The following is a 13754-nucleotide window of genomic DNA, read 5'->3' as shown; positions in this document are numbered from 1 at the left end:
CTTGTCATGCCTCTTGTGTCTCTGGTGATCTGGAAGCATTCCTTGCTCTGTCTTTGTATCTCAGGACGTTGACAGTTTTAGAGTACAGGCCAATTATTCTGTAGAATGTTCATCAATTTGGCTTTGTCACATTGGATTTCTGTTATGTTCTTTTGACAGGAACACCCTAGAAATGATGTTATGTACTTCGCAGAACATCATAGCAGGAGGCACATGCCATCAGGATCGGTCCTGTGATTGGTGATGCTAGCTTTGATCATTTGCTTAAGGTGGTGTCTAATTTTTCCTTTGTTCTTAGTAAGTATCTTGTGGGGAAATACTTTGAAACTGTATGAAGATCAGAGCCGGGACTTTTCCCCCAGCAGTCCGACTCCAGAACTCACAATAATCGGCTACACTTACCATTTCCCCATTTGGCTGGCGTTTATTCAGGATTGACCAGGCGCTGTGCTGAGTAAGTTAAACCCATTATTTCTTTTCGCCCACCATGATTTCAGAGCTGTGAGGGTCCCATCTATCAGATTCATTCCCTCATCTACATTATGCCATATATTTCAGGACCCAGATGAGTTAATCACCTCTTGCTAAAAGAATTCTGAGAAAGGTGAGCTCCAGTTCCATCCTCTGGTCATAGAATGCAAACCAGGAGCTGCAATGGCTCTCACAGATTCCCGAGGAGCAGATGTGCCTCGGAGTATTAGCCAAACAAAACCCCTGCCAGAGATGAGAACTAAGAGGGAAAACCCGTGTGTGTGCGACTCAGACGGGGCTGCAGGAGTGGCTTTTTATGAGATTTAATATTCCCCTTGCTGGAGACACATTACTATCAAATAATAAACAGCGGAGTCTATAGTGTTGATCTTTAAAGTAAATCCTATTGCTATTAGCTTATCTACCCAACTATTAAAACTAATAAAATAATAAACCATACGACACAGTCACTTAGCTCAATTCAACCCCCCCCACTTCAATTTTCTCCTTCCATGACTGTTGGTTTTTCCAGCAATTTCCTGCTTATCACTCAGCTATCTGGAACGTTTTCATGTGTTTGGATGACAGAGTTCAGTTGCCCTGGGATGTTTTTATACTTTGCTCTCTCTCTCTTTTCCTATAAATTGAACTTTATTCTCTTTTTACTTTAGTCTGTAATGTTTGCAGCCTGTCATTCCAGCAGGCAAGAATGTCTCTCCTTATCGGATTCAAGATCACTGACCTCTTGGGGTCCACTGTGAACTTGCTAAAGAGAAGGAAAAATGCCAAAAAAAAAATCACGCTCCATGTTAACCGGTGGTGGTGATGGGGAGACCCAGTACTCATTCAGGCTTCCTCTGGTCTGTGGTCTCTGAAAGCCTGGCAAAGTCATTTTATGAGCTTGGAATAGATCAGAAAAGAAAAGAAAAACAACATACAGAGGGATTGCTTCTTGTGTGAGGGTTAACTCCATGCAGAGTGAGAGTATAAGGCAGCATGTGAATAGAAAAAAAATCCTTGAATCTCTCTTGGGAGATTGTCTTATTAGAGACCAATATCTCATCTCTCCATAAGCCCGCCAGATCCAGTTTTGTTTCCACCCTTGAAGATCTCTTTCTATATTTGAGAACCAGAAAAAGTAGCTGGCTATAATTTAATGGCATGTTATATGAAAAAAATGTATATTGAAGGCCCAGCATGGCACTCAGCATGGCGGATGCTCATGCACTAGCAGGACATTGGAACTGGGTCTGACTGAGTGAGGACCAAATTCACCCTCACATCTCATACTCACTTGGGGGCACGCGCTCATGACTCTCGCTACTTCTGTCATCTCTCTCTGCCTCTTCCTCTTTGTCCCAGAACAGGTAGTTGGATTTCCTTACCATAACTATTGACATTAGACCATCTCACTGTGAGTAATTCTCCAACACACAGATCTCAGCAGGATGTGGATTTTACAGCTTCATTTGATTGATCTTGTTCTGGATTTAGTCTTAAGAGCATCTCCATGAGACAGTTTGACAGGAGTAAGAGACTGCTCTCCTGTCTCAGGGATCTTATATTCTGTTCTCAGTATCGTTCTGGGCAGAGTTCTGCCGATGATCAGGAAAGCATAGTATCAGGTAACAATCGACTGACTGAATGGTAATTTGACTCACTGCCCAAACCCCACAGGTCTTACACCTTCCCCTTTCTTTTAAATTTAGTGAATTTGTGTATGTCTGTGTCTGAATGAGGTGAGAAATATGTTATTCAGGTGAGAAGAAAGACGTGCTTAGGAAGATTTTTAATTTAGCCTGAGTACTTTTGTACTTTAAAAATGACCTTTCTCCACACCCTGCCCCCAATTGAGTATAGAGGAAACATACATTCATTCCAGAAAATACGGAAAAAGCGAGGTATCGGTCCGGGGACATGACTGTTAAGAAACATAAGCCAACTCTGACTGGCTTAAGCAAAACTTAATTTATTCGATGCACAGTCTGGATCTCTCAGAATTGGCAGGAGGCTTTGTAAACTAGGCTTAGAAAGTGGGAATTAATTATGGAAGCTAGAGGGGGCGGGGGAGAGAGGAGCACGGCTCCAGTGTCATGCTAGGAAGGTTCAGGTCAGCACACCTCTGCTGTGGTAAATGACCTGGAACTGCTCCTTCTAGTGCCTCATTCTCTAAGTGTTATGGACTGAATCATGTCCCCCAAAATTCATATGTTGATGCCCTAACCCCCAATACCTCAGGATATGATTGCATTTGGTGATAGTGCTTTTAAAGAGATAATTAAGTTAAAATGGTGTCACTCATCCAATATGAGTGGTATCCTTAAAAGGAGAGGAAATCTGGACACACAGAAATATGTACACCCAGAGAAAAAGCCTTATATAGACACAATGAGAAGGCAGCCATTTGCAAGCCAAGGAGAGAGAAACTGACCCTGTAGTCACCTTGATCTTGGCCTTCCAGCCTCCAGAAGTGTGAGAAAATAAATTTCGGTTGTTTAAGCCAGCCAGTCTGTGGTATTTTGTTATGTTACTCCCAGCAAACTAATATGCTAAGGGGGCAGAGTCTTAGGAGAGGACAGCCGATTGGCTGGGCTGAGGTCACATGACTGTTTCCTGGTTGTATCTCTTGACTTCTGTAGCGAAACTTGGGACACCTGGAATTATCTGGCCATCAATGCACAACAAGGCAGAGATAATCCCTCTAAATAAAATTTGGATGTGGAGAAGCAGACACTGTTGATGCCTGTGGCAGCCAGTTTCTTTGATGGCCCCCAGTGATCCATGATCTTCACTCCCTGGTGTTCATACCCTTGTGTAGTCTCCTGCCATATTGAATCAGACCTTGTCTGTGTGGCCAGTAGATTACGCCAGAGGAAACTGTGTCTGGCTTCTGAGTTAGGTCATAAACGGCACTGTGCTTCTCCCTTAGTCTCCTGGCTTGCTTACTCTGGGGTAGTAGCTGTCATGTCATGAGAACACTCAAGCAACATGTGGAGAGGCCCCGGAGAGGAGAAACTGAGGCATCCTACCAAGAGTCAGCATCAACTTGCCAGCCATGTGAGTGACCAGCTTGGAGGCAGAGCCTCCAGCCCCAGTCTAGCCTTCGGGTGAGACTACAGCCCAAGCCAATCAAAACTGCAACATCATGAGAGGCTGTGATCCAGAACCCCCAAGCTGAGCTTGACCCACAAAACTGTGAGGCAAAGTAAATGTTTATGATTGCTTTAAGTAGCTGAGTTTTAGAATAGGTTGTTACTCAACAGTAGGAAACTAAAACAGTGTCCCACCCACCTGGCTGTTGCAGGTGCTATTGAGGTGCCTGGGAGTTGTGTCTTTCCCCGGTCCCTCACCCCCAGGATGGCCTGCTGCCAACATTTGACTGGTTCATGGGTACAAAGTCCCTTCTCCCTTATGTCAAAGAGAAACTGACTTTGTGGTGCAACTTGTACTCCAGAGCTCCCCGCAAGATCAGGCTGAAGCTACACTGCATTTGAAAACTCATCTTTGCTGTATTCTCCCTTCCCTATCTTGCTTCCCTCACTCCCTTCCAGGTTGAGAACACACTCTCCAGAAATAACCTGGACAAAAATTCTCATCTCAGGTTCTGCTTCTAGGAAAACTGACCTCAGACGGAATGCATCTAGGGAGCAGCAGTGGATGCCAAGCAGTCAAAAACATTGTGTGACTAATACAGTCCATCCCTTCACTGACCCAACTTGAGTTTTTTCCATATACACACTTTTAAGTATGCTCTATCTAAACATCCACACCTCCCTGTACAAACAGAGACACAGTTTTCTTCTCCTTGAAGGGAAAGAATACATATCTCATCAATAAATGCATTTAACCAGAAGTTTGTGCTTCTTGCATCATGCTAAATCTTCTCCTATTCTTTTGTGACTCTATTTCAATATCTTGCAACCTATGAAATGGTAAATTTAATGATTACCAAGTGCCAGAGAGGGTGAAAGGGAGAAGAAAGAGAAGAAAGATTATTTAAAGTATATAAATATATATTTAACACACACCCCCACACAAATATAACAAGTTTCTGTGACTACTCACAAGGTTGTGGCTAGTATTTATTAATCCTACACTACGTACTCTGTATTCCCTGGTTGGGGTTGTTTGCCCAGTGAGGTGACCGAAAACTTTATTTCTCAGGTGGCTAAATCCTTGGTGTCCTTGCCTGAAAGAATTCGTCATAGTTTTCCATTAACTTTGACCCCTGGATGGGGCTACATGCGGGTGGGAGACACTCAGGACATCACTTGAATTCCATTCACCTTCCTCTGGCTCATGCTGTGAATCAGAATTTCTATTTTCCTTTGACAGAGAGAGTCATCAATCCCAGCCTGCTGACACTATAAACCTCTCTCTTTTTTATTGGGACATATGAATCCCAAAATCCAAAAAGCCAGCCTCACCTCCCAACTCAATGAAATCATCATTGAGTTCCCTCTTAGAAGCATCACACACAAGATTCAGATTCAGAGTTGTTAAAATCAACGTGCTCAAGGTCACCTGATGGTAGAGGCTAGACTCAAACCCACATCTGTGTGATCCAAAGCTGGAGCACTGAGCTCTTTGACCACTTCAGTGGGTGCAAAGACCCTGGCATTCTACGTGGCTCTTGGCAGAAGACAAGTGTAAAGGTGTATTAGGAGAGAAATGGCTCCCAGGGTTGGGGGGAGCGTGTGTTGCAGTGGAACAATCCATGGCTTGAATCCCAGCTCTGTACTTATATTTATTCAATGTATTAAAAATTATTTAATGATTCTCTTCTCCGTGGCAGGCGCTGTCCTAGTTACTGCAAACAGAGCAGCATTCATAAGCAAAGTCCTGCATTTTCTTCCCTAGCTATTCGTCCACTGGCAAATTATTTCACTTCACTGAGCCTCAATTTCCTGACCTATAAAATGGGGCTATTAATACCTACTAGGTGAGAGAAGTCAATTGTTTTTGTCCATAGGAAAATGGGACTCATAATACCTGATCTTGCTGAGAGAATTAAATCAGACAAACGTGTACAGACTCATTCATTCAACAAATAGTTATTGACCATCTACTGTGTGCCAGTGATGGGGCTGAGCTCTGAGAACACATCAGTAAATGAGGCTAATGTGGTTTCTGCCCACTTGGACCTGACATTGAGTGAGGTTAGACGTTGAGCGAAAAATTGCAACTGTGATGAGGGTTTCTAAGAAACACGCAACCAACTATGGCCATTGCTATACTTCTTTGTCATAGCCTTGCTGGCTCTCTTCCTAAAGGTCCCCGGGGTTCAGAGAGCTTATAATGCCTTCCTTGTTTGTTTCCTGAATCCCAAAAAGGAGAGTAAGACGTTGGTGCTGGAGCAGCAAAGGCAAGTAAGAGTTAAAATTGAAAAGTTCCTCAAAGGAACAGCAACCAACGTGTGTCTGCTGCCATGTTGGCTGGGTCTCACTGTCACTTTGCCATGACTTTAGGTTTATGGAAAAAAAGTAAGCCCAACAGAGAGGAAGAGAGGAAGTCGTTTTTCCTACAGCACAGCTGAAAATCCCATCATTCCATGGAGTTTTTTTCCCCTTAATGTGCACAGTTTTTGGATGGATTTTGCTCCTCTGTCAGCTTCCTTTAGACGTTTTATTGTAAGGTGTATTTATGGACTCTGAAACCAGATATAAATGGCCGAGAACTAATTCTGTGCTTCTTCGGTTCTAGCAGAGTGTGCCCAGCATGGTGGCTGGTGTAGAGCAGATTCTTGGCAAATGTTGGCTGGATGAATTTTTGCCTGGAGACTTCAGGTCAATCACAATTTTCTGGAAGTTCCGTCCTGTTGACTCATCTTGTTCACAGAAGAAAAAGGTGTCAGTCTGTCTTTCTGCATCAGTGAGTTTGTTTTTGGTCTGTCAGGGTAGGAACACATCGGGGTTCTCAGGTAATTAATGGTTGAGGTGCACCTGCTGGTTGTAAGTCATTGCATTCGTGTTTTACAGGTCGGATCCTTGAGATATTTAAGAAACAAGGAGGTGAAGGCATCATGTCCATTGCCTCCTCCCATAAGAAGAGGTTATGAATTTATTTTACTTCGACCCCTAATTCATTTCCACGGAGATCATGCTTACCAGTTGCTGTAAGTCTCTCGCATCCGCTGAGATGTGTCTGTCTTCTTGTTGGCTAATGGTTTTGTCATTAGTCTGATGAATAGACTCAATATAACATTCTTCAACTCCGGAGTAGGAAGAGATTCTCATAACTACCCTGCTGACCCTGTCATCTTACAGGACAGAAACCTTCCAATTGGGCTTTCATAAGGAGACAGACTAAATGGGTGAAGTGTCTCTTTTTCTCTGGCCAAGTCATTTTGGATGGAGGGAATGCAAAAGTCACCTTCTAATTTGACGACTGCCCAAGAAAGTAAATTTCATTTTTAGTGCAGTGGTTAGAATTTGTTTGCTAGAAGGAAGTTGTAAGGAACCAGTGTGTCTTGCATATCATGGTCATCCCAAGCACATGATAGATATATTTATTGAATAAATAGTTATTGAAGAAGTTGAAAAAAATTAATGAAAGGGAAAGAACAAACAATGATATACACATAGTAGATACTGTCCAAATACTGATGAATAAGAGAAGAAAGGAATAAATGAATAAATGAATGAAAGTAATTCCCAAAGTGAAATAACATTAAATGGCTGAGTTTGAATGTATGAGAGAATTGCAGAGTGTCTTCCTGTGAATAATGGTGCCCTTGACGGTCTTCCCGCAATTTGCAGAGTTGGTTTCTCAGTGCCCGCCTTTGTCCAATGCGACTCATTCCTTCTGACCACAATTGTCTGGAACAGGATTGGCATCTAACCCAAGGAGACAAAGGAAAATATCTTCCCCGGGAAGAGCGGAGACTGAGATTCTGTCTTTGCCTGTTGTATTTACTGTAATGTGTTCATGTGGCTACTATGGGGAGCCGTCTTTCCCTCACCAAGAACATAAGGAAGAAGGAAAGATGGTTTTCCATGAAGCAGAAGAATAAATACAGAGAGAGAGAGAGAGAGAAGGAAAGTGTGAGTGAGCACTAGAGAAGAGAAATGGAGAAAGATAAATCTCTGGATTCCTGAGATTCTTCTAGTTCCTGGATATAATCCTGAATCTTTATAATTTCCCCAACGTTTTTGCTCCAGTTAGCACAAATTGATTTATGTCATTACACCCCAAACAGTCTTCACTCACATGCCCAGAAATGAGACGCTCTAGATCTCATGGCCTTTGTGCAAAGACAAAGACTGGATCTCTTAGCAGCTCGGCCACTTACGGCTCCCAGTTCCCTTCCTGCTTCTTCATCCCTTTGGATTTAAAGATGAAAAAAATAGAAGAAGGAGGAGAAAGAAAGAATGGAACACCTCTGCCCTCATCACTTGAAGCTGATGGGTGAGAAGTTGCTTGATTTGGTTTCCATTCAGCGCTGAGGTTTGTCTTCCCTGCTTTCGGCATGAGTCTCAGTTGCTTTATCTTGGCTCCTGGTTGCTCAAGAGGACTGAAGGGTGTCCAGGGCAGGGCTGTGGTATTTGCATTGGCTGTCAGAGCTGCTGGGTTAGTAGAAGGGCCTGACCTCAGCCTTCAGTGCATCAGACATTTGCTTTCTGGGGTTCCTTGCCCTGGTGATTAGGACAAAAGGCCCCCACAGTTGAGTCTCAGTGAAACCTGATTGGCGTCTCCTAGAAGTGTTGTGTTTTGTAGCGCTACCACTAGGGATCATGGGAAAGAAACGGTTCTTCTTTTCTCCCTTCTCCTCTCCAGCAAGGGAAGCTGGTGGTTTTGGCTGCGTCGGTGGAAAAACAAATACCCTTCCACAAATAAGTTCTTCTCACAGCCTTGAATTAGTGTTGGCAAAAACACCTCCGCGTGGGGATTCCACAAAGGCACAAGCCAACCACACCTTGAAGAGAGAGGACCTCAAAGAGGTGGGGTGGACGGGTTGGGTGGAGCGGTTTTGGGGCAAAGGAGGCAGTGAGTGTCCCTGAGAGGAAATGTCAAAACGAAGAGCTGGGAAGGCACAGAGAGACGAGGTCTCCTGGCAGCTTTCTCTGGATCAGGCCGGATACTTTCATTTCAACCGGTTTCTTAGGTGTTGGCAAAGGCATCGTGAGTCCTAGCAGCCAGCAAATCCATGGCTGCCTGGGAAAAGCACAGTCGTAACAAAAAGAAGAAGAAAGGAACTTGCTTTGCGAATGAACTTGCAGACCCTGGAAACTGCACATAAGGGAAAGTTTAAAATAATGGCGCTTTGATGGAATCTCTTTCTTCAGCCCAAAAACACACCTCTTTTTTTAGCATCGTTAAAAAGTTGCTCTTCCTCAGCATCACTGCTACCCTTTGCCACCCCGACCCCCTTGGCTGCCCTTTTCCTCTTCCAGCCTTCACCAATCAGCTGGGGCTGCCAGTCTGAAGGTTGGGGCATGACATATTTGCACCATGCGTAAACACCGCTCGCCATTAAGAGCTCCATCTAATGAGAAACAGAGCCATGGAGGGGAAGCTTCAAAGTGGTTAACGGAAGGAAGTGCCTGGAACGAAATCCGACTTGATGTCCCAATTAATACGTCCCCTAATTCTATTTCCTGCCCTTGCGGGCTTGCAGCCGCCTCCCTCTAATTTCTGTGGGAGACGGAGACTCGGCTGATGGGGAGGAAGGAACCTGGAAATGGGGCGGCTTCATGGATGACTTGATACGCAGGCAATGGGCATATTAGGACAAATTAGAGAATTAAGGAGGAGGAAAAAAAAGAGACAACGACAGTCAGAGGAAATGTCATCCCGAGTAATAGTATTAATGGAGACTGGGACTCTGCTGGAGAGGGTGGCTGGAGAAATTGAGAGCTGAGAGCGCCAGCCAAATAGTTTTTTATTTCAGCCTGGGAGAGAGGAATGGTTGCCAGACCCTTTCCTTGCTGCTCTAGGACCTTGGGGTAAAACCAGCTGTGGGTCTGTGCAGGAGGATAAAGGGCAGGTCCAGATCTCAGCCAAGAGCCTGTTGAATTTAGATGAAGCCTTTGCATGCAAATAAAGTTAAATAAGACATTAGCCCCCGAATAGTCAAGTTAGAATAAGTGATGGGCTCTGTAGGTGTTAAAAGCTCTTTGTACTAACCTATATAATCAGTTTGAAAGTCCACCATTCAATGGCTCTTTTCAGTTAAGCTGCCCTCTGTATTGTCCCTTCCAAAGGCAGATGCTTGTGGAGGATAAAGCATCTCTGATGCACTGGGATGAAGAATTTATCAGAGGCATTGGACACCCCAAGAGAACTGGTGACCAGGAGACCCACACCTACTCTGGGACAGCTTGAGCAATCTCCGGATGAGTTCCCCGACTCCAGTCTCTGCATTACTATAGTCTGTCCTCAGCCCACCTTGCACACATCTGCCTCATGATCTTTCTAAAATACACAGCCCATCTTCTTACCACCCGCCCTTAAATATCTGGTGGGGCTCTGCAGAACCTTTGTCAGCAGGTCTGACGGCCTTAGCATGGCATTCAAGGCCCGTCGTATTCCAAATGGGCTTTCTCTGGAGCTGTGCCTTCCTCTCCTCTCCTCCTGGGCCCCCGTTTCCCCAGCCTAGCACATTGCTTCCTTTTCTCTAGCTGTGCCCATGCTGTGCCTTCCCCCAGCTTTGCCTGCTTGCTCTTCTGTGCTTCCTCTTTATCCATCAAGTCTAAGTTTAAGAGTGCCCCGTGGCATTGTAATAGTTTGCTTTTGTGTCTGGCTTTCCTAAGAGGATGTCCCCCAGAACATGCACGGAGGACAGGACCAAGGGTTTAAGTTTCTTGACATTCGCTATGTGTGACATAACATTTGTTGTGGTGCCATGGAGTTGATTCCAACTCCTAGCAACCCTGTGTATGGCAGAGCAGAACCCTGCCCGGTCTTTTTGCACCATCCTCTCACCTTCTGGCGCTGTCTCAGGCAATGGTCTGCTGCTATTCACAGGGTTTTCATGGCCAATTTTTCAGAAGTCGGTGGCCAGGTCCTTCTTCCCAGTCTGTCTTAGTCTGGAAGCTCTGCTGAAATAGGTCCACCATGATGACCCTGCTGGTATTTGAAATCCCAGTCGCGTAGCTTTCAGCATCACAGCAACATGCAGCCACCACAGTATGAAAACAGACAGACAGGTGGTGTGGTTCCCTGACCCACGGATGAACCCGGACTGCGGCAGTGAGAGTTGAATCTTAACCACTGGACCACCAGGGCTGACTCTGACATAACCTAGGGGCTCAATAAATGGGGAGGGAAAGGAAGAAGGAGAAAAGGAAGGAAAGGAGAAAGCAGGAGATAGAGGAAAGAGGACGCAGAAGGAACAGGAAGCATCTAGAGCTTGCATTGTCCATGGCCAAATTTTATCATTGTGTAACAGACAGCCGGTTGGACATACGATCAAGCTGAGTTCCATTTAGAACGTATTCAATTTAAGCAAATTTCCCAGGCTACACAATGTAGCTGGATTAAGAGCCTACACTTTGGAGACCTGGGTTCAAATCCTTCTGCAATCAATCAGTCATTGGGGAGGGCACTTCTCCTCTCTGAGCCTCAGTTCCCCTATCAGTCAAATGGGAAAAAGATGGTCATGAGGATCAAACAAGGTAAAGTACGTAGAATGTTTTGCCCAGTGCCTGGTGCAGAGTAAGTGATCAATAAAATTTAATATCCATGAGAGTTGAGCCTGGGAACTCTGCCATCCTTTCAGACCATCTGTGGTTCTCTCTTCCTCCTCTTACTGGCCTCTTCTGCCGAGGCCCTGCCCCTTAATCTGAACTGTTCACTCTTCTCGCTGCCAGGATAGACAAGCCAGGGAGTGGCCCCAGCATTCATGCCAACAGCCACTGGCATCTTGGTTACTGGGGAACAATATCGTTGCTGTGACTTGGTTCTTTAAAGGATCTGATGTCTGCCACAAACATACCCAAACAAAAACCTCCTGGTTACATCATTTGCTTGGGAGAAGAAGTGACAGCAAAAATGTGCAGGTCTGAGATCTGATGCCTCTGTTCTTCCACTGTGGTTTGTCAGCCAATGGGGAACCTAGAGGAGCTGCTGAGACCACACATGGGATCTTTTCCATCAAGATAAACCTCTACACCATCCAGATTCTTTTCCCTGTGTTCTTGGGAGCTGGTATTCCTGCCTGGAGCAGAAGTCACCACATCCTGGCCAGACAGTGCCTGTTGATGTAAATATTGATGCAGTGGCCCAAGAAATCCAGGTTGGAATTTCTCCTTAGGAAATCACTGAAGACAAGGAGAATGACCCTGAGGTCCATGGAGGATGGCTTCAGAGTGGGCCAAGGCTTCATGCAAGTTATTCTCCAAAGGGTTGAACTGGGCACTGGTGTCATTGAGAACTTGCTCAAGACAAGGCCTTCCCATTTGGATAGTCCATGGAGGTGTTCGAGCCCCATTCATTTCATTATTGACAAACTTTGATCAGGGATCAGAGAGTCTTCCTCTTCTGGCTATCTTATGACATTTGAAGAGTTCTTCCTTCTTTTTAGTTCCCAGTCGTCTCTGATTATTGTACTCTGCTGAGAAGATCCACTTTATTTATGATTTTGTCCCCTTCCAAGGACAGTTCACATCCAAAAACTGGTGATGCAAGAGAATAAAGTCCCAGCCCCTTGGCCCTAACAGAAGCATCATCTCACCTTCAGAACTCCCATCGGGTCAGCTGAGGCCTTTGTTCTGACTGCATCACATCTCAACTTCTCCCTCTACCCAACTCTAATTCCTTTCCTTCCCTTCCACCCCTAATAAATGTCCTGCACATTCATCCTTAGCCGGGCATCTGCTTCCCAGGGAACCCGCAACAGCAAGGTCACACAAAGGGAAAAGGGCCAAGATGAGGCTGGAATCCAAGTGCCAACACTCCTGCTCATTCAGGAGACCCCTGGCCCATTTCCGAGTACTTACTGGGTGCCAGGCACTGAGCCAGGAACTGGGGATGAAGTGACAAGGCTCACAGGGTCCTTGTCCTCATGGGTCCATGTCTGGAAGGACCACAGACACTGAATTTACAGTTATTTACAGAGGTGATGAGTTTTAAGGAGGAAAGGTACCAGATGCTAGGGAAATAAATAACAGGGGCATCAGACAAATTTAGAAGATCACATAAGGCTTCCCAGAACAGAGATGGTTGAAGTAGGAGCAAAGGATGATAAAGACAAGTTAGCCAGAAAAAGAACAACTTGTTCAAAGAACTAGACATTGGAGGGGGCATGGCATGATGGTGGAAATCACAGGACTCTTGGAGAGAATAGGGAGCATTGTATGGAAAGAGCGTGGGGGGCATGAGGCTGTGGCTTGGACCACTTTGATGATCAAGAAAGCTCTAGACTCTATGGTATGTGGCCTCCAAAGATGCCCACTGTTGAGGACTTCATCTCTGAACATACCTGATGTTCCACCCAAACTTTGAATCTAGGCTGGGCTTGGGCCAGGGCTAGGCCAATAGAATGCAGCAGAAGGGGATGCTGTGCCAGTTCTGGACCTCGTCCTTAAGAGGCCTGGTGGATTCCACTTTTACTTTGGAAAGTCTTTCATCAGGCCATAAAGAAGCTCACGCTACTACTGAATGATGAGATACCGTGTGGAGGATGAGAGGCCACATGGAAAGTACCAGACATGGGAAGACTTCTTCCTGGACCTTCCAGCTCAGGCTGGCCACCAGCTGAAAGCCATGAGTGAGCCCAGCCAACATCACATGGAGCCAAAAACCCACCCCACTGTGACCTACCCAGATTCTTGACCCCCCAGAATTGTGAGAAATAATAAATCCTTGTCATTTTCAACCTTGAGGTTTTGAATTGATTTATTATACAGCAATAGCTAAGTGAAGCCTTCTAGAAAACAATCCCAGATACACATCCATCTCCAACAGCTCACATTTACCCAGTACTGACAATGTGCCAGGCTTTGTGCTATGGGCTTTTATAACTTATTTCATTGAAACCTCACCAAAAATCCAATGAAGGAAGCATTTATGTTCATTTCACAGATGAAAAGGCTCAGAGCCAATGTGACTTCCCCAATTTGCATAGTTAATAAAGTGGAGGGACACGGACTTGCACCCAGGCAGCATGGCCTTGAGGCCTGCTCCTTCCATCACTACATTGACTGTTCTTGTATGAGCAAGGGGTCAACAAGACCTGAGCTAAAGCCTGAATCTGTAGGAAGACTCATCTGTTGATGGCAGACAGCACTGAGTGAAGACTCATATTTTTCAGACAGTAATCCCCCCATCTCAGACTCTTCCAT

At 45.2% G+C, this 13754-nt stretch overlaps 1 long non-coding RNA gene across 2 annotated transcripts in view; it reads left to right on the top strand.

The window, feature by feature from the left end:
- LOC139084460 (uncharacterized) overlaps positions 1-13293 on the top strand; it is a 51295-nt gene extending 38002 nt beyond the window's left edge. Inside the window, exons 3-7 of one of the 2 annotated variants that reach the window (XR_011541850.1) lie at positions 299-454; positions 3401-3528; positions 6175-6342; positions 6450-6586; positions 9675-13293. This is a non-coding gene — a long non-coding RNA (uncharacterized lncRNA). The remainder of the gene's footprint in view (positions 1-298; positions 455-3400; positions 3529-6174; positions 6343-6449; positions 6587-9674) is intronic. The other variant, XR_011541849.1, reaches the window with a different exon arrangement.
- Positions 13294-13754: the final 461 nt, after the last annotated feature.

This window comes from Equus przewalskii, chromosome 7 (assembly GCF_037783145.1).
Source record: "Equus przewalskii isolate Varuska chromosome 7, EquPr2, whole genome shotgun sequence".
Classification (NCBI taxonomy): domain Eukaryota; kingdom Metazoa; phylum Chordata; class Mammalia; order Perissodactyla; family Equidae; genus Equus; species Equus przewalskii.
This window is presented reverse-complemented; position numbering and strand designations above follow the sequence as displayed.